Below are 23,874 nucleotides of genomic sequence, written 5' to 3'. Positions count from 1 at the left end.
CAGTGCAATTGCTGCCATTTCCCTTAGCCCCATCTCAGTTGTATTAATCTATTGTTTAACCTCTACGAGATCGGGGTGCCACCCCCCCCCACCCGCGGGACGGTTGAGCTAACGTATCGTTCCCAGGACATAGACATATCTGATATGGGCAGAAAGCTTAAATTCCTGTTAATCTATCTGCACTGTCCAATTCACAGTAGCTATTACAGTGAAATAATACCATGCTATTGTTTGAGGAGAGTGCACAATTATGAACTTGAAAATGTATTAATAAACCAATTAGGCACATTTGGGCAGTCTTGATAGAACATTTTGAAAATATATGCAATGGTTCATTGGATCAGTCTAAAACGTTGCACATACACTGCTCCCATCTAGTGGGCAAAATCTAAATTGCACCTAGGCTAGAATAATACATTATGGCCTTTCAAAGATGATGGTATTATCTTTTCCAAGATCTAATTTGCTATATTCTCCTACATTAAGTTCACATTTCCACAAACTTCAAAGTGTTTCCTTTCGGTATCAAGAATACGCATATCCTTGCTTCAGGTCCTGAGCTACAGGCAGTTAGATTTGGGAATGTCATTTTAAGCAAAAATTGAAAAAAAGGGTCCGGGCTGCTCCTTAAAGAGTGAGTTGCTGTTCCGTTTATAGTGAAACGAGGCATATTTAAAAAGCTGCGTTGTCTTGTATCAACGACGACAAATGGAGAACTGAAAGCCTCAAGTAAAGGGAAATGCTTCCTGCATTGCTATTCGTAATTAGAAAATCATCCAAGAGAATCAACCAATATAACAGAACTGTGATATCACAAAAGTCAATTAAGATATATTTAATTGTAAACTTTTCCTGGTAAGATATGATAATGACATATCATATATGACATGCTTTGTGTTAAAATAGTAGTCTCATAGGCGTTTACTGTAGACATTCTTGTTTATGTGTTCAGGAGCAGATTTGTGCGATAGCCTATGAAATGTCATAGCCCAGAGGGGAAGCAAAGTCTGCAACAACCGCCTCCTGGAAGTGACCAGATGGTCCAACACACACTCAGAAGTTCCCTTGGTCCGGAACTCAATATCTCCAGCAAGGGAAACAGGAAAAGGTTTCATGTTTGATGTGTAGTTTTGTCTTCTTTCTCTGTTACCTACTCAAGACAGTACTTTGTTCCTTCTCATTGGTTAAAGTGAACCACGTGTCTTCAAGATGTGTTTATTAACGACATTCTCAAATCAAAATCGAATCAAATGTTATTTGTCACATACACGTGTTTACCAGATGTTATTACGGGTGTAGTGAAATGCTTGTGTTTCTCGCCCCAACAGTGCAGTAATATCGAACAAGTAATATCGAACAATTTCACAATACACCCAAATCTAAAGTAAAGGTATGGAATTAAGAATATATAAATATTTGGGAGAGCAATGTCAGAGTGGCATAGACTAAGATACAGTAGAATAGGATATGTTTCAGCTAGAGTGTATAAGCATATCAGAAATATCAAGACCTTTCTCTTTCACTCATCCTCATCCAAGACAGAAGTCATAACAGGCTCAATGATTGCTTCAAGACTGTTTTGGGCTGTGTTGTAAATTGAGAACATTTAGCTTTGTTGACGTTAGTTGAGAGGATTTTGGGTCTATTAACATGAAACCCAAAGCGTAGAGATTATGAAGCAATTTGCTTGTTTTAGGGCTATTTTGGGGAAGACAGGATTAAGCTTTTTCCTCATTGCGTTACACTGAAGATTAGCATTTTGGAGTCATGAGTTGGGCAAACTAATTTGATTTACATAACATCAATTTCCTTTTCCCCAATTTTATAAATATTCAAATATGCATAATATTTAATCACAATCAATTAACCACAAGATTGGTATGACACGCCTTTAAATATACCCTTTCTTCCCTGCAGAAAAAAAATGCTTAAGGCTTAAACAGAAAAAATGGACACTTTGAATTTACACTAATTTGAATGTGTGAACAGCCCTCAAGGGTCTAGTCTCTGAGAACATACTGAAACTCTTGTGTATCTAAGTGAGTTGCGTAAGTGAGTTGCGTTTTGTTAAGATTATGTTGGGATTAAGCTTGTATTTAGTTTCAGCTAGTTATGATTGGAGATACAGGATTTATCCATATCATGTTTCTCCTGTATACGTGCACTGCTATGTGCAACATGCTTACTACAGAGGTACTTCATCTTTATAAGTCACACAGAACCATGGTCCAGTTACATTACACACATATTACACACATTTACCTCAATGTCATACGATACTGTAATTGTACAACATACTCTACTCTAGGAGTCACTTTCAAAGCCACACAACCTTGTAAGACTATTGTAGACACAAGGCTGTTGGTAGGGGATCCACATTTCTATTCTCCCCAGTGAAATGCAAGCCTCAAAAGGGATTGCTGGAAGGTGAAAGTCAAACTGAAAAGCATTCCACAGGTTCGGGGGCTGTTGGCCATATCAAAGCTCTATACCTAGGCGGTGGCATGAAACAGATACTGTGTTTCATTGCTGAGGTGTCATCTTTGTTCCAGATGATCAGGTTTTGGCGTGTATTATGGCACTCTGTGGTTTAATGGTTTGGTGAGACTTGGTTTGACCCAACATGACTGAGGGGGGTTTTAAAGGCACATTTAACTGTATTGGCTTAAGTGTAATTGGTTACCAACAATCTGTGTCTTTCCAGAATGTCATGTACTTGCCATAGTGTGGTTGAATATCAACCTCATTTTACTTGGTGTGTGTGTTTCTATGTGACAGTGCATTCGGGAAACTATTCAGACCCCTTGACTTGTTCCACGTTTTGTTATGTTACAGCCTTGTTCTAAAATGTATTAAATCTTTTTTTTCTCTCATCAATCTACACAATACCCCATAATGACAAAGAATGAATTGCAAATTTATAAAAAAAAAAAAAAAAAAATGAAATATCACATTGACATAAGTATTCAGACCCTTTACTCAGTACTTTGTTGAAGCACCTTTGGCAGTGATTACAGCCTCAAGTGTTATTGGGTATGACGCTACAAGCTTGGCACACATGTATTTGGGGAGTTTCTCCCATTCTTCTCTGCAGATCCTCTCAAGCTCTGCCAGGTTGGATGGAGAGCGTCACAGGACAGCTATTTTCAGGTCTCTCCAGAGATGTTGGGGCTCTGGCTGGGCCACTCAAGGACATTCAGAGACTTGTCCCGAAGCCACTCCTGCGTTGTTTAAGGTTGTTGTCCTTTTAGAAGGTGAACCTTCAGCCCAGTCTGAGGTACTGAGCGCTCTAGGGCAGGTTTTTTATCAAGGATCTCTCTGTACTTTGCTACATTCATCTTTCCCTCGATCCTGACTAGTCTCCCAGTCCAAGCCGCTGAAAAACACCCCCACAGCATGATGCTGCCACTGTTTTTCATGGTCTGAGAGTCTTTAGGTGCCTTTTGGAAAATTCCAAGCGTGCTGTCATGTGCCTTTTACAGAGGAGTGGCTTCCGTCTGGCCACTCTACCATAAAGGCCTGATTGGTGGAGTGCTGCAGAGATGGTTGTACTTCTGGAAGGTTCTCTCATCTCCACAGAGGAACTCTAGAGCTCTGTCAAAGTGACAATCGTGTTCTTGGTCACCTCCCTGAACAAGGCCCTTCTCCCCCGAATGCTTAGCTTGGCCCGGGCGGGCAGCTCTAGGAAGAGTCTTGGTGGTTCAAAACTTCTTCCATTTAAGAATGATGGAGGCCACTGTTCTTGGGGACCTTCAATGCTGCAGACATTTTTTGGTACCCTTCCCCAGATCTGTACCTCGACACAATCCTGTCTCGGAGCTCTACGGACAATTCTTTCGAGGTATTATGTGTACATTGATGAGGATTTATTTTTATTTTATCCATTTTAGAATAAGGCTGTAACTAAACAAAATGTGGAAAAAGTCAAAGGGTCTGAATAATTTCTGAAGGCACTGTATGTATGTGCATGTGCTTGTGGGTATATGTGTGTGTGTGTGTGTGTGTTTGTGGGAATGTGTGTTTGTGTGTGGGCGTGGGTGCATATGATTTTGTTGCCTTAGCGTAAACCTAGAGGACAACAACAATTGTCGTGCTTTCACTATAGATGGTCAATGCATTTTCAGTTGTGAAGAAGTTGTTTCACTTCCTCCATGCAAGTGATACTGTCACTTGTCATCATAGTAATACACCTTAATGTCGTTCCTTCAGATAAGTGTTCTAAACTCAAGGGCATTTAATGACAAAAACATCAGATGTAGAAAAATGCTGCAACAAATCTAAGAACATAAGTCATCTTTACTTCTGCTCGCCCCTCAACAACAGTGGTGTTGGAAGTAGACAGTTGACTTTCAGAACAAAAGCACAACGATTCAAGAAGTGATTTGAAGGATAAAGAACATTTTCAACATTCAAATTAATTTACATTCCAAAGACAAGCTGACCATCACATGCAGTCTCCTTTGCTCGGAAATAACGAATAACAAAACGTGGGTATGATAAAATCACCTTATGAATATATTATACTTGTATTGTTTGTTTACATCTAGCCTATGGGCTATGTTTTGTTGCTAATCTGTGACGAGAGGTCAAAAGACACAAGACAGGTTACACTATTTAGTACAGATTTAGGTCCACACTCACGGCACTGAGCCTTCGGTCTACTGTACCTAAACTCACGTACACTGTGCACACCTAATTGCCTGGGTCAGTCTCGTCTGATTCACAATGCAAATCTAATGCACTGTGACAACTCATTTGGGCTAGAGGCTGTCCCCAGTACTCCAGGTCAATCAAGACAATTAGCATGAGAGACCAAAATACCCAGATGGAATACCCAAGTAAGAAGCTCATGATGAGGGATGATATCTTTCTGTTATTTTTTGTCATACATTAGAAGGTAATTTATTGTGGGTTTATATTACATCGTATTTTACGTGAAATTCATTACAGAAAATGATGTAACCACGGTGACATGAGCTAATGTACCGTTTTTGTTGTTGTAATTTTACAAATCCATAGTTTGTTCATCTGTCCTTGTTGAGATCAAGTAGCAGTTAGGTCATGGAGTTTTTTCAGAGCTTGCACTAAAGCCAAAATCCTCAGTCAGGCTGACGTCTCTATACACCATGACATTACAGAGGGCCTTTTTTTATACTGGCACTAGTTTGAATGCAAAGCTGAAAGTTAGCCTATTGAGTGGAGGGAATGAGATCTGGCCAGATACTCTCCTGGCTGCACTGCATCGTGTCCTCTTTGTTTTGCATGCCTTATTTGCATACAATGAACAAACAGTACTATGTGTGTCAAAACAAGACAAACCTGAATAGCATGGTGTTTATTTATATTCTTTAATAGTTCCTCTTGCACATATGTTAGGTACAATACTAATTCCAACACAAAAGTTAGGAACATTGATTGATCTCTCGAAATTCAGCTTTTTCTTTTTTTCAACTCTGGATATCCAGCACCAGACCAGTGTCTACATATGTGAAAATGGCACGTTTCTACGATCTGTGGTTAAAATGGTAGGAAGAAAAGTAAAAAATATATATATGCTTCTCTGTGACATCACAGAGTAGGATTAAATGTAAAAAATTGTGATTTTCAAAAACTGCAACAGGTGAGGGTATTTTCGTAGTGTTTGAAAGTCAATGTTTATAAAATGTTTTGAAACTTTTGATGATGTCATCGGGTAGAACTTTTTAACTTTATATTTTTTTCTACAACACGTAGAAATTCTCAGTTTTCACATATGTTGACAGTGGTATTGTGCCGGAAGATGATGAAAATTAGGTTTAAAAGTGGTGGAGTTGACCTATTCTCTTATCTAGACTCTTTGTGCGTATGAGTTGCTGTTGCTGCCTCATCTGTCCATGATGCATCATAACTCTCCTCCCTATGACACCTAACATAACTTGTCTCATTATTCTTATCAGGGTGGGTCTTTCAAATCGAGGGGCGTGAACACTTGGGACGGATTCCAGGGCAGAACTATTCCAAAGAACAAAAGTTCCATTGCCAATTAGAACATTTCAATTCACTTTTTAAAACCGCAATAGCCTTTTTCAAAATCAGCTTGACAGCATAGTCCAATTCTTATCAAAAGTCAGTCAGAACTGTGGCAGAAATACCGTTTGACTCAGTTTGACAGATGGCTATGCTCCATCCCAGGATGGCGAAATGAGACACAAGGCAAAAGACTTGAGAGGAACTGAAACTCGAGCGAGCTGGAGAGGCGTTGTATTTCTCAGTGAAGTGTGTTCTCTTTTCCAGTGTGTTTGGGGACCTGACAGATTAAAGACGTATATTTATAGTTGGATATCTGTAGTTTGGAAATGTTGCAAAGAAGACACCCTGTGGTGCAGAACAATAGTTGCAGAGGGACACTCTGGCCAGCAGAATGTCTAAAGTAGATCTTTACTGATAGTAGATGGTTCTGGGCTTGGTGGATGGTACCTTTTATGGTACTATCTAAGAGACCTTTGAAGAACAGTGCCAGAGAAACGGGCTCAATGTGTTTGACCAAGCTGATGTACTGCTTGCGTCACCTGTCATATCTTTATTATGGAGTGCATACATGTTTAAGATGTATGTTGATGTGAATTTTGTTCCCCAAAATATATGTAGAATAGATTATCAAGCACTCTTGAGAGTGCAGGCCTTTGTTCCAGCCCAGTACTAATATACCCCCAACTATCCAACTATTAATAAGATGAGTTGGTATTGGGCTGAAATAAAAGCCTGCACACCTTATGGGGTGGATATAATTTATAGTTACTTCGTAAGCATGTTTAATTCCAACATGTATCATTTATATTGTGTAATTAAACTTTAAAGCTGTGCCCAAAAAAGGATAACAAATGTTGTAAAGCAGAGAATAGACTTTGGTTTGTTGAATAATTCAAGCTAATGTCAGACACAGAAAATTCTAGAAGAAGGTGAACACCAAATGTGCATCAGGACAGCAAGTTTAATTGTCTTATGGAAGGTGTCTTGGCATGCTGAATTGGAGGATTTGACTCATGTACGTTTGACCTTGTTTATTAATCCATTACATTTCCATATTAGAAACCGTGGTTTGCTATTTCCAGAGCAAGCCTTACCTTTCATCTGCTCGCAGCCATTTTTTATAAAATTGTGGCCCTACCAGAGTATTCCTCATTATTTTAGTGAAGAGGCTTTCTCTGAGCGTTCATGGTTGGCTATATATGTTCTCAATTATGGAATTTTTAATGACTTAGGCTTTTTTATGTCTGCCTTTCCGCACTCAACAATAAAACCAACATTAGGAACATTTAGATTTTTGGAATCTGGGTGAAAACATATATTGGCTCTGAACCATTATGTCTGACCTCAGATTAGTAAACATAAGGCTTGCACCTGGCCCTAAATGGAGGCACTTTGTAAGGGGTGCGTAACTGGTGGCAGCGAAGTCAGACGCAGGAGAGCAGAACTGGGTAATAACCGGAGCAGTTTAATATATACATATATATAACCACCGGCATCCAGAATAATAAAGAATGGGTACAAAACCCGTTGTGCACCAGAACAACAATGTGCACAAGCACTTACAACAAACAATACCACACAAAGACATGGGGGGGAACAGAGAGTTAAATACACAACACGTAATGAGGGAATGAAAACCAGGTGTGTGGGAAAACGAGACAAAACAAATGGAAAATGGATCGGCGATGGCTAGAAGACCAGTGACGTCGACCGCCGAACACCGCCCAAACAAGGAAAGGAACCGACTTCGGCAGAAGTCGTGACACACTTATGGTGCATGTGGCAAGAAAAGGAGGTCATTATTTTATTGTCAAAGTTTGTTTGAATGTAGAAAATTATTGTAATTTTCAGTTTTGTTTGAAGAATAAAGATCCTGTTATCTTTGGTGTGTGTGTGTGTGTGTGTCTTTGCTCTAATTACAATAGCCCTATGATGATTGCATGCTGCAAATGTTAGCCCTCCATTGTCTCTGCACTGCTTTGTGTTGGCGTCACCATTCCTCACACACAGCACATAATCTGATTTTCCAGCACAGAAGAAATTAAGCTGAGGAAGATTTGGCTGTTCAGTATCTTTTTGACTCACATTTCTTCCCTTTTAGGCACAGTAAACCCCTCCTACAATACAGGCTAATTCATTCCCTGCCACCCTCTGCATCCCATATGAAGCAGCATTGAGAAAGACACCACACATACAGAGCATGGAAACTACAGGACAGTCTATAGTCTAAAATGTACTTTCTGTGGCAGTTTGTGACTGATATTTTGGACATTATGGAGTTCAAGGGTATAATGGATGTTTTGAACTGATCATTCAAATAGTTTCATGATATCCTGACTTTCTATGAATACATTATTGAACTTCTGAACATTTAGTGATGAATTCATGCATCATCGGACAGCATGCAGATACTATCAATTCAATTAACTGGTACATGAAACAACACTGCTTTGCATATTACTTTCAACTTCACTATCTTTGCTAACATCTACAGCAGCATAGTCCTTACCAAAAATGTCAAATGAAAGTATGTTTGTTTGTGTGTGTGCGTGCGTGTGTGTGTGTTGGTAGACCATAGCGCTAGGAACGCGAGGGTTGTGGGTTCGATTCCCACGGGGGACCGGTCGGAACATGTATGCACTCCCTACTGTAAGTCGCTCTGGATAAGAGCGTCTGCTAAATGACTCAAATGTACATGTAAATGCAATATTTCTGCACACGTGCCTGCCTGAGTGTGTATGTGTATGGGAACTTATGGGGCCTGTGCCAGGTGCACACTGTAACTTAGAAAGTGAAAACAACATAACTTCTTTCTTGGTCTCATAACAGAGCTGAGACTGCTAGGCACCCTTTGGCACTTAACAATTCATGTTTACACAGGACAAGACAATTTATGGACTAAGATTCCTCCATTTTTGAAAAGGGTGTCCGCAGACACGGTCGTGCCGCACAATCACACACTACAACACACACTTACATAAATGCACAGACAGACACGTACACACACACACAGAGAGAGAGAACTGGGTTGATATACACTTCAAAAGGTCTAAATGAACATGGATTCCAGTGTTCTCAGGAGAGATCTTTGCTGTTCCTGTGCAATCCTACTTTACTCTATACATAACAGCTGTTCCAGGACCAGTAGAAACCAGAGCACCTTGTGCATATTTGATATGGAATATTTTGTGTGTGTGTGTGTGCCCACAGACACAGATTTGCCACATAATCACACACTACAACACACACTTGCATAAATGCACACACACGCACACACACACGCACACACACACAAATGGGTGCGCACACAGAGTAATGCAAACTGGTCAGAGTTTGCGGAGCATTAAGCTTGTGCGTATAGCCTTGCTAAGCCTTGCTACTGTTGCCTAAAGTGCAGCTCAGATTCCAAAGTAGAGCAGTTGAAATGAAATGCTGACCCACTTGGCTTTGTTGTTTAGGACGAAAGGTTGTGTGGGGAAAGGCTTCCTCTGTGATTTAAACATACGCCCCCACATCCTTCACAAACAAACACAGCTGCAAGTTGTAAATATGTTGTTGCAAAATAACACAACGTTCATTGAGTTGTGGGTGCATTTTTTGTTTCATTCAGTGGAAATGGCGACTTCAAAGGGATGAAGCCTCTATCAGCCTCCGAGCCACCAACACCATGTTATTCCTTTGATATGAGTTGGTCTGTATGTTTCCCTGAGGGTGTACAGCCCTCTGAATGATCTCGGTGTGGGTACTCAAACCACTTTGTGACCAGTGGACTCTGAAACCCCTGCTGACCCAAGTAATGGCATTTTCATGTTCTTTAAATTTAGTGACATAGTAAATAAACAAGTCAAGTGGCACCATGCACCTCGTCTGTCTGTCTGCCTGTCTGTCTGCCGCCCGTCTGTCTTTCTGCCTCTCTGCCCGTCTGTCTTTCTGCCTCTCTGCCCGTCTGTCCGTCTGCCTGCCTGTTCATTTGAGTGCCCCAGTGTGTGTCTAGTCTATGGAAAATACCTAATCATTTGGGAAGGCATAAAATCAGATTAAGTTTGTGTTGCTATTCAATCTGGGTTAATCTCTCGGCCTCACAAATCAGGATGTTATTCTATTGCATTCCTCTATCCCCCCCTTTTCTCTGGTGATTGGTCTCTGCTTGGCGAGAGAGCTGATCTTTGGGCTCAGAGAAACAATGGCAGATGGGCAGCATGGGGTGAGAGATTACAAAGCTAAGGCAGCTGGCATAGCTAATAGGATATGCCAACCATTTCCTATACTCAAACCCATGCACTGTACTGGGTGTTGCAAAAAAGTTACATGGTGGGAGTTACAAGGCCCATTAAGAGTCATTACATGCATTTCAATGGAAATTACTTTTTTTAAACTTAAAAGTAGCTAGTTCTCCGCACAGCATTATCGCTGGCGTTTTGAATAAACCCTGGTCCGTAAGAGAAAGAAGCATTGAGTAGACCAATCAGTGCATGAAATGTACAATGTGTGTAGCTGCTTCAGCCTAATTTAACAATGTGCTATTCAGAGAAGGCGGGAAAAAGCCAACTGACATTTACTCCTGAGGTGTTGAACTGCTGCATTTTGTATAACCACTGTGGTTATCATTAGACCCTGCTGGTCATCTATGAACGTTTGAACGTCTCGAAGAACTATATGGCCATATACTCTCATAAATCGCCACCGGCACAGCCTGAAGAGGGTGGCTACCCCTCAGAGCCTGGTTCCTCTCTAGGTTACTGCGTTTCTAGGGAGTTTTTCCTAGCCACTGTGCTTCTGTAAATGCATTGCTTGCACTTTGGGGTTTTTGGCTGGGTATCTGATTAATTAAAATGTACAGTTACATTTTATTCATTTAGCAGACGCTCATATCCAGAGTGACTTACAGAAGCAATTAGGGTTAAGTGCCTTGCTCAAGGGCTCATCGGCATATTTTCACCTAGTCGGCTCGGGGATTCGAACCAGCAACCTTTTGGTTACTGGCCCAACACTTTTAACCACTAGAATACCTGCCTCCCCATTGGATGATTGATTGATTAGCCCAATAATTAAGCTATAATGCACTGAGTACACCAAACATTAGAATCACCTGGTAACACTTTACCTGACACCCAGTGGTCATAACCATGTCATAATATGTCATAACACTGTCATGACCCATATATCTACACCTGTTGTGACATATATTGTGTAACTTTAGGGCTGGTTATGACACCTACATAATAGTGTCAAAATCCACATGTATTCAAATGAGTTTTTTCCCTCCCAAGTACTTTCCATTTGGTTGAAAGTTTGTTTCTTAAATCCTTTGTTGTTGTTGTTGTAATAAATGATTTACAGTCCTGTTTTTTTTTCATCATATTTTAATTAACTTGAAGAAATAATAGGTTTCATAACCAGCCATAAGATAACAGAGAATCAGACAAATTATGCTACCCTCTGCCCATTGGCTACTTTGCTTATTCAAGCCTGCTTCAAAATACAACACCGCCCCTTTAAGACAAAAAAAGCTCTTTACCTGCCTTGCTTTTCAAACATGTCTAGAAATGTAGACGTTTTGTGCTGTTGTAGGAAGCAATCACTCCCCTACAGCTGACTACACATTGTCTATAACTGTCTATAATTAACTAAATGTGCACATGTGGCTACATGCAGCTCTTGCTTTGACCTCAAAGTCTACTCATGACCGCTCATGCTGTAAACAGAGTTCAGTTCAAAGTTGACGGCACAGATAGATATACGGTAATAGTCGACTTGCATATAGGCCTACTGCAGCTCTGATTAGTATACCGCACCGGTCTGTGTAGAGTACAGGCTGCTTATTGGGTGTCAATGCAATAGGGCTGAGTCGTGCGTTCTGCCTACCACAAAATCTCTGATATTTCTTCTGTGCGGCAGTCTCGGGGCTACTCCGCGCCCGGGTGCAGATTAGAGGGAACATTGGTTATGACCGTGTCATAGCGTGTTAACGAGTCCGACGAGAAAGATATACTGCTCCCTCGGGCAACAGGCCCAGATCCCCGTCATTTGCGTGAAGAAAAGACGGAGGAAAAGAGGACGCAGATTGGGCTGCCTTTTGAGAATTCACAGACGAGCGAGTAAACTCCCACTGCCATCAATGATACTTGCTAACATGCAATCATTGGAAAATAAAATTGATGATCTACGATTACGATTATCCTACCGACAGGATACTAAGAACTGTAATATCTTACTTCTTTGTTTCAGCGAGTCATGGCTGAGCGACGACACGGAAAATATAGTGCTGGAGGGATTTTCAATGCACCGGCAGAACAGAGAAGCTACGTCTGGTAAGACGAGGGGTGGGGGTGTGTGTCTTTTTGTCAATAACAGCTGGTGCACAATGTCTAATATTAAAGAAGTCTCGAGGTATTGCTCGCCTGAGGTAGAGTACCTTATGATAAGCTGTAGACCACAATATCTACCAAGAGAGTTCTCATCTATATTATTCGTAGCCGTCTATTTACCACCACAGACCGATGCTGGCACTAAGACTGCACTCAACCAACTCTATATGGCCATAAGCAAACAAGAAAGTGCTCACCCAGAAGCGAGGACTTTAATGCAGGCAAACTTAAATCAGTTTTACCACATTTCTACCAGCATGTCATGTGCAACCAGAAGAAAAAACAAACTCTAGACCACCTTTACTCCACACACAGAGATGCATACAAAGCTCTCCCCCACCCTCCATTTGGCCAAACATGACTCCAACACTATCATTAAGTTGCTGATGACACAACAGTGGTCGGCCTGATCACCGACAACGATGAGACAGCCTATAGGGAGGAGGTCAGAGAACTGGCAGTGTGGTGGCAGGACAACTACCACTCCCTCAATGTAAGCAAGACAAAGGAGCTGATTGTGGACTACAGGAAAAGGCGGGCCGAACAGGCCCCCATTAACTTCAACGAGGCTGTAGGGGAGCGGGTCGAGAGTTTCATGTTCCTTGGTGCCCACATCACCAACGAGCTATCACAGTCCAAACACATCAAGAGTCGTGAAGAGGGCACAACAACACCATGTCCACCTCAGGAGACTGTAAAGATTAGGCATGGGTCCCCAGATCCTCAAAAGGTTCTACAGCTGCACCATCGATAGCATCCTGACTGGTTGCATCACCGCCTGGTACGGCAACTGCTCGGCATCTGACCGTAAGGCACTACAGAGGGTAGTGCATACGGGCCAGTACATTACTGGGGCCAAGCTTCCTGCAATCCAGGACCTATATAATAGGCGGTGTCGGAGGAAAGCTCCTAAATTTGTCAGAGACTTCAGTCACCCAAGTCATAGACTGTTTTCTCTGCTCCCGCTCGGCAAGCAGTAGCGGAGCACCAAGTCTTCAACCAAAAGACTCATTAACAGCTTCTACCCCCAAGCCATAAGACTGATGAACAATTAATCAAATGGCCACCGGACTATTACATTGACCCCCCCTCCTTAATTTGTTTCGTGCACTGCTGCTACTCGCTGTTATTATCTATGCATAGTCACTTCACCCCTACCTACATGTACAAATTACCTCTAACCTGTACCCCCGCACACTGACTCGGTAAAGGTACCCCCTGTATATAGCCTCGTTATGTTATTGTGTTACTTTTTATAATTTTTTACTTGAGTTTATTGGTAAATATTTTCTTAACTCTTCTTGAACTGCACTGTTGGTTAAGGGCTTGTAAGTAAGCATTTCACGGTAAGATCTACAATTGTTGTATTTGGCGCATGTGACAAATAAAATGTGATTTGATTTGAAGCTAGATGTAAAGTAAAGTGCTACCGAATACTTTCCTAATATTGAGTTGCAGCACCCCATTTTGCCCTCAGAACAGTCACAATTATTCAGGGCATGGACTCTATAAGGTGTTGAAAGCATTCCACAAGGATGCTGGCCCATGTTTACTCCAATGCTTGCCACAGTTGTGTCAAGTTGTCTGAATGTCCTTTGGGTAGTCGACCATTCTTGATACACACGGGAAACTGTTTAGAATGAAAAATCCAGTAGCGTTGCAGTTCTTAACAATAACCGTTGTGCCTGGCACCTTCTACCACACCCCATTCAAAGGCACTTAAATCTTTTGTCTTGCCCATCCCCCCTCTGAATGGCACACATACACAATCCATGTCTCAATTGTCTGAATGCTTAAAAATCCTTCTTTAACCTGTCTCTTCCCCTTCGTCTAAACTGATTGAAGTGGACTTTACAAGTGACATCAATAAGGGATTATATCTTTCACCTGAATTCACCTGGTCAGTCTACAGTATATAATGGAAAGAGTTCTTAATGTTTTGTATACTCAGTGTATAGTACCAGTCTCGGTAGCAGACCATCATTATAACCAATGCTGAATATGTAAAACAATTTTTTTAGGTGTTCATACTTGTTTGTGTGCCCTAAAACCAATCACATCTTGTACATACCTCAACAACAAACTTTGCAAAGGGACGCCACTATGCTCTCCAATATATCTTGTCAGTGCAGGTTAAGTGGTTAGATGGGCAGAACTCAGGAAGTAATGACTGCAATGTATGGAATCTAAGCCAAAGGCAATGCAGCTAGGTGTGGATGCCAAAAAGCTGTTTCTTTAAGCAAACATGCTATGGAAACCTGGGTCATGAAACCAATAGAACAGCATAGCTAACAAGCTAGCTTCCCACTGGCATCACTGAGCTCTATGCATATGGTTACCTTGCTACAGCCAGATTGTAGCCTCTGGGTCAAAATATGACCTTATAAGGACATGAGGGACCTGTTTACACCTGGTTGGTCAGCAAGCCTAACAGCAGGTGTTCCAGGTAAAAGATCACAACCTCTTTGATTTGTTCAACAACCACTATGATAGAGACCACATGGACTTTTACTTTCAATGGCTTGGGGTGAACTATAATTATAAAAAAACACCAATGACTGTCCGCTGTATAAATCTGAATATGACTTATTGATTAAATATCCATGTTTATCAACAACATTTCCCCACAATATTAATGTAGGCCTGTTTACAACTTTCCTTTTCTATACAATGTTTATCGGCATCTCTAAATATGATTTTCTATCCTTCGTGTTTTCTGAGAGCCTCAGTAGTCTGATTTATTCAGTAGTGTAAAATGAAATTCATTTGTAAATCGACCACCCAAGATTCAACTGTTTGGAAATAAAACGGTTCTGGGTTTCTCAGCTTGTCTTTAGTCTATGTGCTCTGGTAATTTGGGTTTCTTTTGTCTAAATTGTCTAAACAATTCACATTCAAGGCACATTTTCAAACTGTTATTGGAATACGTTATGTTTCCCTCTCTGTGGACGTCTTTTCACTCTGAAGAAGAAATCCTGTCGCTCTGTGTTAGGGAAAGAACACATAATGAGGATAGAGAAGTCCATTTTTCAAAAGAAGTGTCCATTCCATTGGCTGTGACAATGCACAGTGAAGAAAAAATAATTAGCCTCTTGTTGTCAGAGTAGAAATGCTGGAATCGGTGGATCAAAAACGTCCATTCATTCCTTTAATTGGCTGCGAAGAGATACTGGGGAGTGTTGTATGACTTTGTTAATAGCGATACTTGTGCTGTATGGGAAATAGGATACAGTCATTTTTTGCCCATCAAACAGAGAGAGGGAAACCCTAATCACTTTCTAGGATCGGCTTCTATATAGAATTCGGCTGTTGAAATCTGCGGGAGAATCCCTGACTAGCCTACTCTCGCTATTAGACAGATCAGCATTGGTCTACCCCAGAGTGTGGTCTAGCAGTCATTTCAATGTGTGTGCCTCTCCACACAAAAGGCACCAGTGTTTGACAGAGCATAGAGGGGGCTAACAGCTCACTTTACCAGAGTGGGGGCCTATCAGGACCTGATTCCAGACCGAGTCTCAGAGACAGACAATAGCCCCATCTGATCAAAGAGAGAGGCAGATGTGACACTTGTATTGAAGTCCATGTGTTGTCTATGGCATCATGCCTGAAAGAAATAGGGAACGAGAGAAGGAATGCATAGAGGGTGACACATATGACATACTCGTAAAAGGGCTCCCGTCTATCCTCTTTCGAGACAGATATGGGACCCTTGATTGTTGATAAGTGCCATGGATCTGACCTCATGTGACCTCTCAGATTCCACGGTCCACTTTCTAGACTTTGACTTTAATACTAACACTGTGTTCCATTAGCCTCTTGCAATGTAATATATACCTGACTTTCTCCATATTGTCCTCCTTCCCTGGCTCTCTTATAGAGAGGAACAAAAGGGATCGGATGTGCTACAGGTGCCGCACTGGGAACCAGAAAGATCACATGACTTGTTAGTGGACAATGATGAATAGAAACTGGTCAAACATTCAGCTCAAATTTTCAAATAAAGTATATCTTCTTTCAGTAATTCAGTCGTGGTTTGGTAATGAGCATCACACATGCAGTATACCTCTCCACTTATGGGATGTGATTTGGTATAGCCAGGGTTTGAAATGATCTTAACTATGGCAAGCTACCTCCGAAACAGCTCAATCCTCTTGAAATTGGAGATAATCAGTGGCGTGTATTCATGGACGCCAAGGGAAGTCATGCTTCCCCCAAAAATGTTTAAAAAAATAAAAATACAAACTGTATCTTTTGTCTCCATGTGTTTCATAATTTCCCTTCAAGAGGCTGAATGGATCTCCCAGGAGAAAGCATCCGAGCGAGCGAAACTGCGCCCCTATGTCTCTGTATGTGTAGGCTGACTATCTGGTACTGTCTAGTCCAAACGAGCATGACATTGTTGCCCCCCATAGCATTGAACGGAAGGGAATCCAGAGAGCATTTGGCCTCCCTTGACCATTTTTTTGGGCCAATCAGCGTTGAGCTAAACTGAGTGAGCGCAACTGTGAATGGTCCTGGTTGGGGGGAAAAAGTGTCAAGGGAAGCCAGCTTGGATTTGGTGTCTCTCCTATGAAATCGCTTTGAGAGCATACGTTATTAACAGAAACAACTTGAATTGTTGTATCTTGTTGTGTTGTTGTCCTCCGGTGTCTAGCCAGCTCGATAACATTGGCCCTTTCCTAAATTAGCCATGAATGGAGATAGGGATTTAGACTTGTGGTTTTACATAATTCTCCTTACTGCCCAATGACTATAATGGCAATTCTGATCCAACCATTAATTCATACATTGTTGTGCCCCTGGCCTGAGGGGATGGAAGTTCAATATGTACAGTAGCTAGACATAGAAAGCTAATGTTAACTAGCTAATGTAGTCCATGAATTGAAGATAGGCTAGCGAGAAAGCATTTTAGCCAGGCAGCCTAGGACAACAAAAAATAAAACCGTGTACTGAATGACAGAGACCATTTCGTCAACATGAAGGAGAAGAGGATGGCATTGGCGTTTCTCTACAAGTAGGGAGAGTCAACATGGTTTTCTACTTGCACGAACGATCGCGCACGCACACACACACGTGCGCAAAAACAAATCAGAACCATGGACATCATATTTAGCTTACGTTGATTGGACTAAATTGTTTCGGGTGTGTTTTAGTTGTCACTCTATTAGACAAAGCAGAGATGATTTGATGATGTTGAAATGTTGAAGTTGAAATGGTGCTGGAATAATGGAGGCAGCTCCTGTTTTCTTTGAGACTTGCGGTAACTCTCCGTGGTTCTAAATCAATAGTTGTTTAGTGGGTCGAAAATGTCGTAAACATTAACTTGCTTTACCATCCTTATTGTCTCGGCCTGTAGGCCGATATATCACGGTCGCAAGGCAGATGGGAGGGACACCACTACTGGAGATAATATGCAACTTTATAAGGACCATGCAGTATCAATTAAGTACTTCCCTCTTCAGTCATCAATAATGTATCTGTGCCCAGGGTTGAGTAGGTTACTTTCTAAATGTAAGCTTTGATATTTAAAAATAGGATGTGCAAGGTTATTTGGGGTGGGAAGGTCATCCTCTCGAGATACAGTATGTTGTGTTGTGCTTAGTGATAGATTTTTTGAAGATAGAAATGCTTCCTTATGTAAACAATTCATATCTAATAATTAAGATGTATTTGGGCTTATATGGGCTGGGGAACAATTAAAAACAACACAAAAAAAACAATTATAGTGCTCTGTGACAATTGTCTAGGCCCTTGAGGCTATGTGTACCCATCCGCTAGCCGAGGCGGGGATCCGGTCTTCTGCACAGTGCAGATGTTTCCACGTATCAGAGACAGCAGGCAGGAGGGGTAAGGAACAACAGCTGTGCTGCAAGCAGGGAGACAAGAGTACATTGAAATGGGGAGACCTTGGCCCCTCTCAACATCACCATCATCCCCTATGACTTGTTCCATTATATGATCCACTTCAAATGTCTCTTACTTTGTTTTATCATGCCACTGCATCTACTGGGATGCTGAGGAAGGAAGGTTTAGTAGTTGGGTAGTGGATGAAAGCAAAGTAGACATGGCATATCACCAAGAACTTTAACTGTGAAGTACCATAGAATGAGATTACTTCCTCCTCTTCCACCCCCTCCCCCCCAGCTGTGACTTAACTAGAAGTAGTTTCTCTACACTGAGAGATACTGTCTTTTTTCTATGCCTTCAAATGCACTCATCATGGCTGCTGAATGGTGATTATGATACTTATGGGCAATGGTGTAGGCTGTGGTGCCTTTGAAGGGTAGATAGGAAAACTTGTGGTATAGATTAAGGAACTTTTTAATTTTCAAGGCAGCAATATCAATTAGGAGTGACCTACTACAGATGTAGGCTCTTAATTTGACCTATATTGTTACAGCAAAATATTCCTGTAGCAACAGGATTTGAACGTTCGGTCCATAATGTTGCTCTATCGTTGGTTAGGCTATTAGTTCACCAAAAGTAGGCTATATAAAAAGTGCAATACTGTTAATATAAACATGTGCTAGCGGGGGTTTTCAATTGAGTTATGTAAATCACAAAGCTCAATGTCAACAAAACCAAGGAGCTGATCGTGGACTTCAGGAGACAGAGAAGGGAGCAAGCCCCCATCCACATTGACGGGGCCGCAGTGGAGAAGATGAAAAGCTTCAAGTTCCTTGGCGTACACATCACTGACGATCTGAAATGGTCCTACCACACAGACAGTGTGATGAAGAAGGCGCAACAGCGCCTCTTCAACTTCAAGTGAATGAAGAAATTCAGCTTGGCCCCTAAGACCTTCACAAACATTTACAGATGCACCATTGAGAGCATCCTGCCGGGCTGTATCACCGCCTGGTACGGCAACTGCACCGCCTACAACTGCAGGGCTCTCCAGAGGGTGGTGTGGTCTGCCCAACATATCAACAGAGGCAAACTGCCTGCCCTCCAGCACACCTACAGCACCCGATGTCACAGGAAGGCCAAAAAGATCATCAAGGACATCAACCACCCGAGCCACGGCCTGTTCACCCCGCCATCATCCAGAAGGCGAGGTCAGTACAGGTGCATCAAATCTGGGACCGAGAGACTGAAAAACAGCTTCTATCTCAAGGCCATCAGACTGCTAAATAGCCATCACTAGCCGACCTCCACCCAGTACCCTGCTCTGAACTTAGTCACTGTCACTAGCCGGCTACCACCAGGTTATTCAACCCTGAACCTTAGAGACTGCTGTCCTATGTACATAGACATGGAGTCACTGGTCACTTTAATAATGGAACACTGGTCACTTTAATAATGTTTGCATACTGTTTTACTAATTTCATATGTACAGTACCAGTCAAAAGTTTGAACACACCTACTCATTCAAGGGTTTTTTCTTAATTTTTTACTATTTTCTACATTGTAGAACAATAGTGAAGACATCAACTATGAAATAACACATATGGAATCATGTAGTAACCAAAAAAGTGTTTAACAAATCAAAATATATTTAATATTTGAGGGCTCCCAAGTGGCGCAGCGGTCAAAGGCACTGCATCTCAGTGCTAGAGGCGTCACTACAGACCCTGATTCGATTCCAGGCTGTATCACAACTGGACATGATTGGGAGTCCCATAAGGATGCAAACAATTGTCCGGGTTAGGGTTTGGCCGGGGTAGGCCGTCATTGTAATTAAGAATGTTTTCTTAACTGACTTGTCTAGTTAAATAAAGGTTAAATGAAAATAAATTCTTCAAAGTAGCCACCCTTTGCCTTGATGACAGCTTTGCAAAATCTTGGCATTCTGTCAACCAGCTGCATGAGGTAGTCACCTGGAATGCATTTAAATTAACAGGTGTGCCTTGTTAAAAGTTAATTTGTGGAATGACTTTCCTTCTTAATGCGTTTGAGCCAACCAGTTGTGTTGTGACAAGGTAGGGGTGGTAAACAGAAGATAGCCCTATTTGGTAAAAGACCAAGTCCATATTATGGCAAGAACAGCTTAAATAAGCCAAAGAGAAATAACAGTCCATCATTACTTTAAGACATGGAGGTCAGTCAATCCGAAAAATGTCAAGAGTTTTTTCAAGTGTAGTCGCAAAAACCATCAAGCGCTATGATGAAACTGGCTCTTATGAGGACCGCCACAGGAAAGGAAGACCCAGAGTTACCTCTGCTGCAGAGGATAAGTTTATTGGAGTTACCAGCCTCAGAAATTGTCAATTAACAGCACCTCAGATTGCTACCCAAATAAATGCTTCACAGAGTTCAAGTAACAGACACATCTCAACATCAACTGTTCAGAGGAGACTGCATGAATCAGGCCTTCATGGTCGAATTGCTGCAAAGAAGCCACTACTAAAGGACACCAATAATAAGAAGAGACTTGCTTTGTCTGATGAGTCCTAATTTGAGATTTTTGGTTCCAACCGCAGTGTCTTTGTGAGAAGCAGAGTGCTGTAGGTGAACGGATTATCTTTGCTGTTGACACTGTCTGTGATTTATTTAGAATTCAAGACACACTTAACAAGCATGGCTACCACAGCGTTCTGCAGCAATACGCCATCTGGTTTGCACTTAGTGGGACTATCATTTGTTTTTCAACAGGACAATGACCCAAAACACACCTCCAGGCTGTGTAAGTGCTATTTTACCAAGAAGGAGAGTGATGGAGTGCTGCATCAGATGACCTGGCCTCAACCCAATTGAGCTGGTTTTGGATGAGTTGGACCTCAGAGTGAAGGAAAAGCAGCCAACAAGTGCTCAGCATATGTGGGAACTCCTTCAAGACTGTTGGTAAAGCATTCCTCATGAAGCTGGATGAGAGAATGCCAAGAGTGTGCAAAGCTGACATCAAGGCAAAGGGTGGCTATTTGAAAAATTAAATATATTAAATATATTTAGATGTTTGAACACTTTTTTTGGTTACTACATGATTCCACGTGTTATTTCATAGTTTTGATGTCTTCACTATTATTCTACAATGTAGAAAATAGTCAAAATAAAGAAAATCCCTTGAAAATCCCATGCTTCTACACCTGCATTGCTTGCTGTTTGGGGTTTTAGGCTGGGTTTCTGTACAGCACTTTGAGATATCAGCTGATGTACGAAGGGCTATATAAATAAATTTGATTTGATTTGATTTTGAATGTGTAGGGGTGTCCAAACTTTTGACTGGTACACCATATTCTAGTCAATGCCATCCTATTGCTGTATACATACTACTGAATCCTATGTATTCTACAGATATACTAAATATTCTATCCACATAGTGTCCATGTCTATACATCCCATCACAAATATACAGTATATTTATACTCCGGACTCCGATATTGCTCATCCTAGAATTTATATATTTCTTAATTCCATTCTTTTACTTTTAGATCTGTATGTGTTGTTGTGAATTGTATTACTGCACTGCTGGAGCTAGGAACACAAGCATTTCGCTACACCCTCAATAACATCTGCTAAATATGTGTATGCAACCAATAAAATATGATTTGATCTGCATTTCCTGCAGCGTGGGAAAATTCTCACCAACAAAAGAGTGATCAAATTAAGATCCTACAATTGTATGCCCATCATAAAATGGTATTCATAAGTATTCAGACCCCTTCCCTTTTTCCACATTTTATTACGTTAACGACTTGTTCTAAAATAGATGACATCATTTTTTCCCATCATCAACCTACACACAATACCCCATAATGACAAAGCAAACACAGTGGCCTCCATCAATCTTAAATAGAAGAAGTTTGGAACCGCCAAGACTCTTCCTAGAGCTGCCCGCCAGGCAAAACTGAGCAATCGAGGGAGAAGGGCCATGACAGGGAGGTGAACAAGAACCTGATGGCCACTGTGACAGAGCTGCAGAGTTCCTTTGTGGAGATGGGAGAACCTTCCAGAAGGATAACCATCTCTGCAGCACTCCACCAATCAGGCCTTTATGGTAGAGTGGCCAGACGGAAGCCACTCCTCTGTAAAAGGCACATGACAGCCCGCTTGAAGTTTGCGAAAAGGCCCTAAAGACTCTCAGACCATGAGAAACAAAGTTCTCTGGTCCGATGAAACCAAGACTGAACTCTTTGGCCTGAATGCCAAGCGTCACGTCTGGAGGAAACCTGGCACCATCCCTATTGTGAAGCATGGTGGTGGCAGCATCATGCTGTGGGGATGTTCTTCAGCGGCAGGGACTGGGAGACAAGTCAGGATCGAGGCAAAGATGAACGGAGCAAAGTACAGAGAGATCCTTGATGAAAACCTGCTCCAGAGCGCTCAGGACCTCAGACTGGGGCGAAAGTTCACCTTCCAACAGGATAACAACCCTAAGCACACAGCCAAGACAAAGCAGAAGTGGCTTCGGGACAAGTCTCTGAATATCGTTGAGTGGCCCAGCCAGAGCCCGGACTTGAACCCGATCGATCATCTCTGGAGAAACCTGAAAATCGCTGTGCATTGATGCTCCCTATCCAACCTGACAGCGCATGAGAGGATATGCAGGGAAGAATGGGAGAAACGCACTAAATACAGGTGTGCCAAGCTTGTAGCGTAATTCTCAAAAAGACTTGAGGCTGTAATCTCTACCAAAGGTGCTTCAACAAAGTACTGAGTAAAGCGTCTGAATACTTATGTAGATGTTATATTTCAGTATTTTAAATAAATGCTGAATAATCAACCTGTAGAGTATTTACAGTATAAATACTGTTTATGAACTACGTCTAATTTCCTTATTTTCCTTATAATCCCAAAACACAGATGACCTGTATATGCTCTATGCATACTTAGTGTGTTCGAAGGAAGCTAAAGGTCACTGTCTCCGCTGTCTTCCTCTTTCTAATCACCAGTAAAATATTTGGTTTGAATTCACTCACAGCCCCCCATATTCCGTCACTCCTTCCGCTTTGCAATCTACCAGTTGACACATATTGTTAAGTCTTCTCTTATTTTTTTTCATCCCTAGCATATCCTTACTCATCAGAAATCCTCCCATATTTCTTGATCACAGATGAAGCGGCAGATCAAACTAACTTTGCATTCTCTTGCATTCAGTTGGATCAAAGCTGTGATCATCATCTGAGCACCATCTTATGCAAATTCATTCTGGGCGACATGCCCCCATATAATATGCTACCGAGGGGGAGAGGGAGAGCTCTTGAGTCTGAAATGGATTTCACCCTGTCAAATCTGTCTTCATTTTCTCAAATAAATGAAAGCGAGAGAATTCCAAAGTATAGCGATATGTCACCATGAGACCAAAGAACAGATGTAGATGCTCCATCAATGACTCATGTCAATTATATCTCAGAGAATTAATGATTTTAAAATGTGTAGCTTCGGAGAGATGCTAAGCTGAGAACTGTCTTGAGGTGAAAATTAGCATGTGAGAAGCTTTCATAACAATTGGGTATCATTAATGTGTTACCTGCCTGCCTGCCCTGCTAGCAGCTTGTTCTCTGTCCTTCATAATCTAGACGGCAGAACCAGTAAGCACACAGACTCGTCTGGTAAT

This window comes from Salvelinus namaycush, chromosome 40 (assembly GCF_016432855.1).
Source record: "Salvelinus namaycush isolate Seneca chromosome 40, SaNama_1.0, whole genome shotgun sequence".
Lineage (NCBI taxonomy): Eukaryota > Metazoa > Chordata > Actinopteri > Salmoniformes > Salmonidae > Salvelinus > Salvelinus namaycush.
This window is presented reverse-complemented; position numbering follows the sequence as displayed.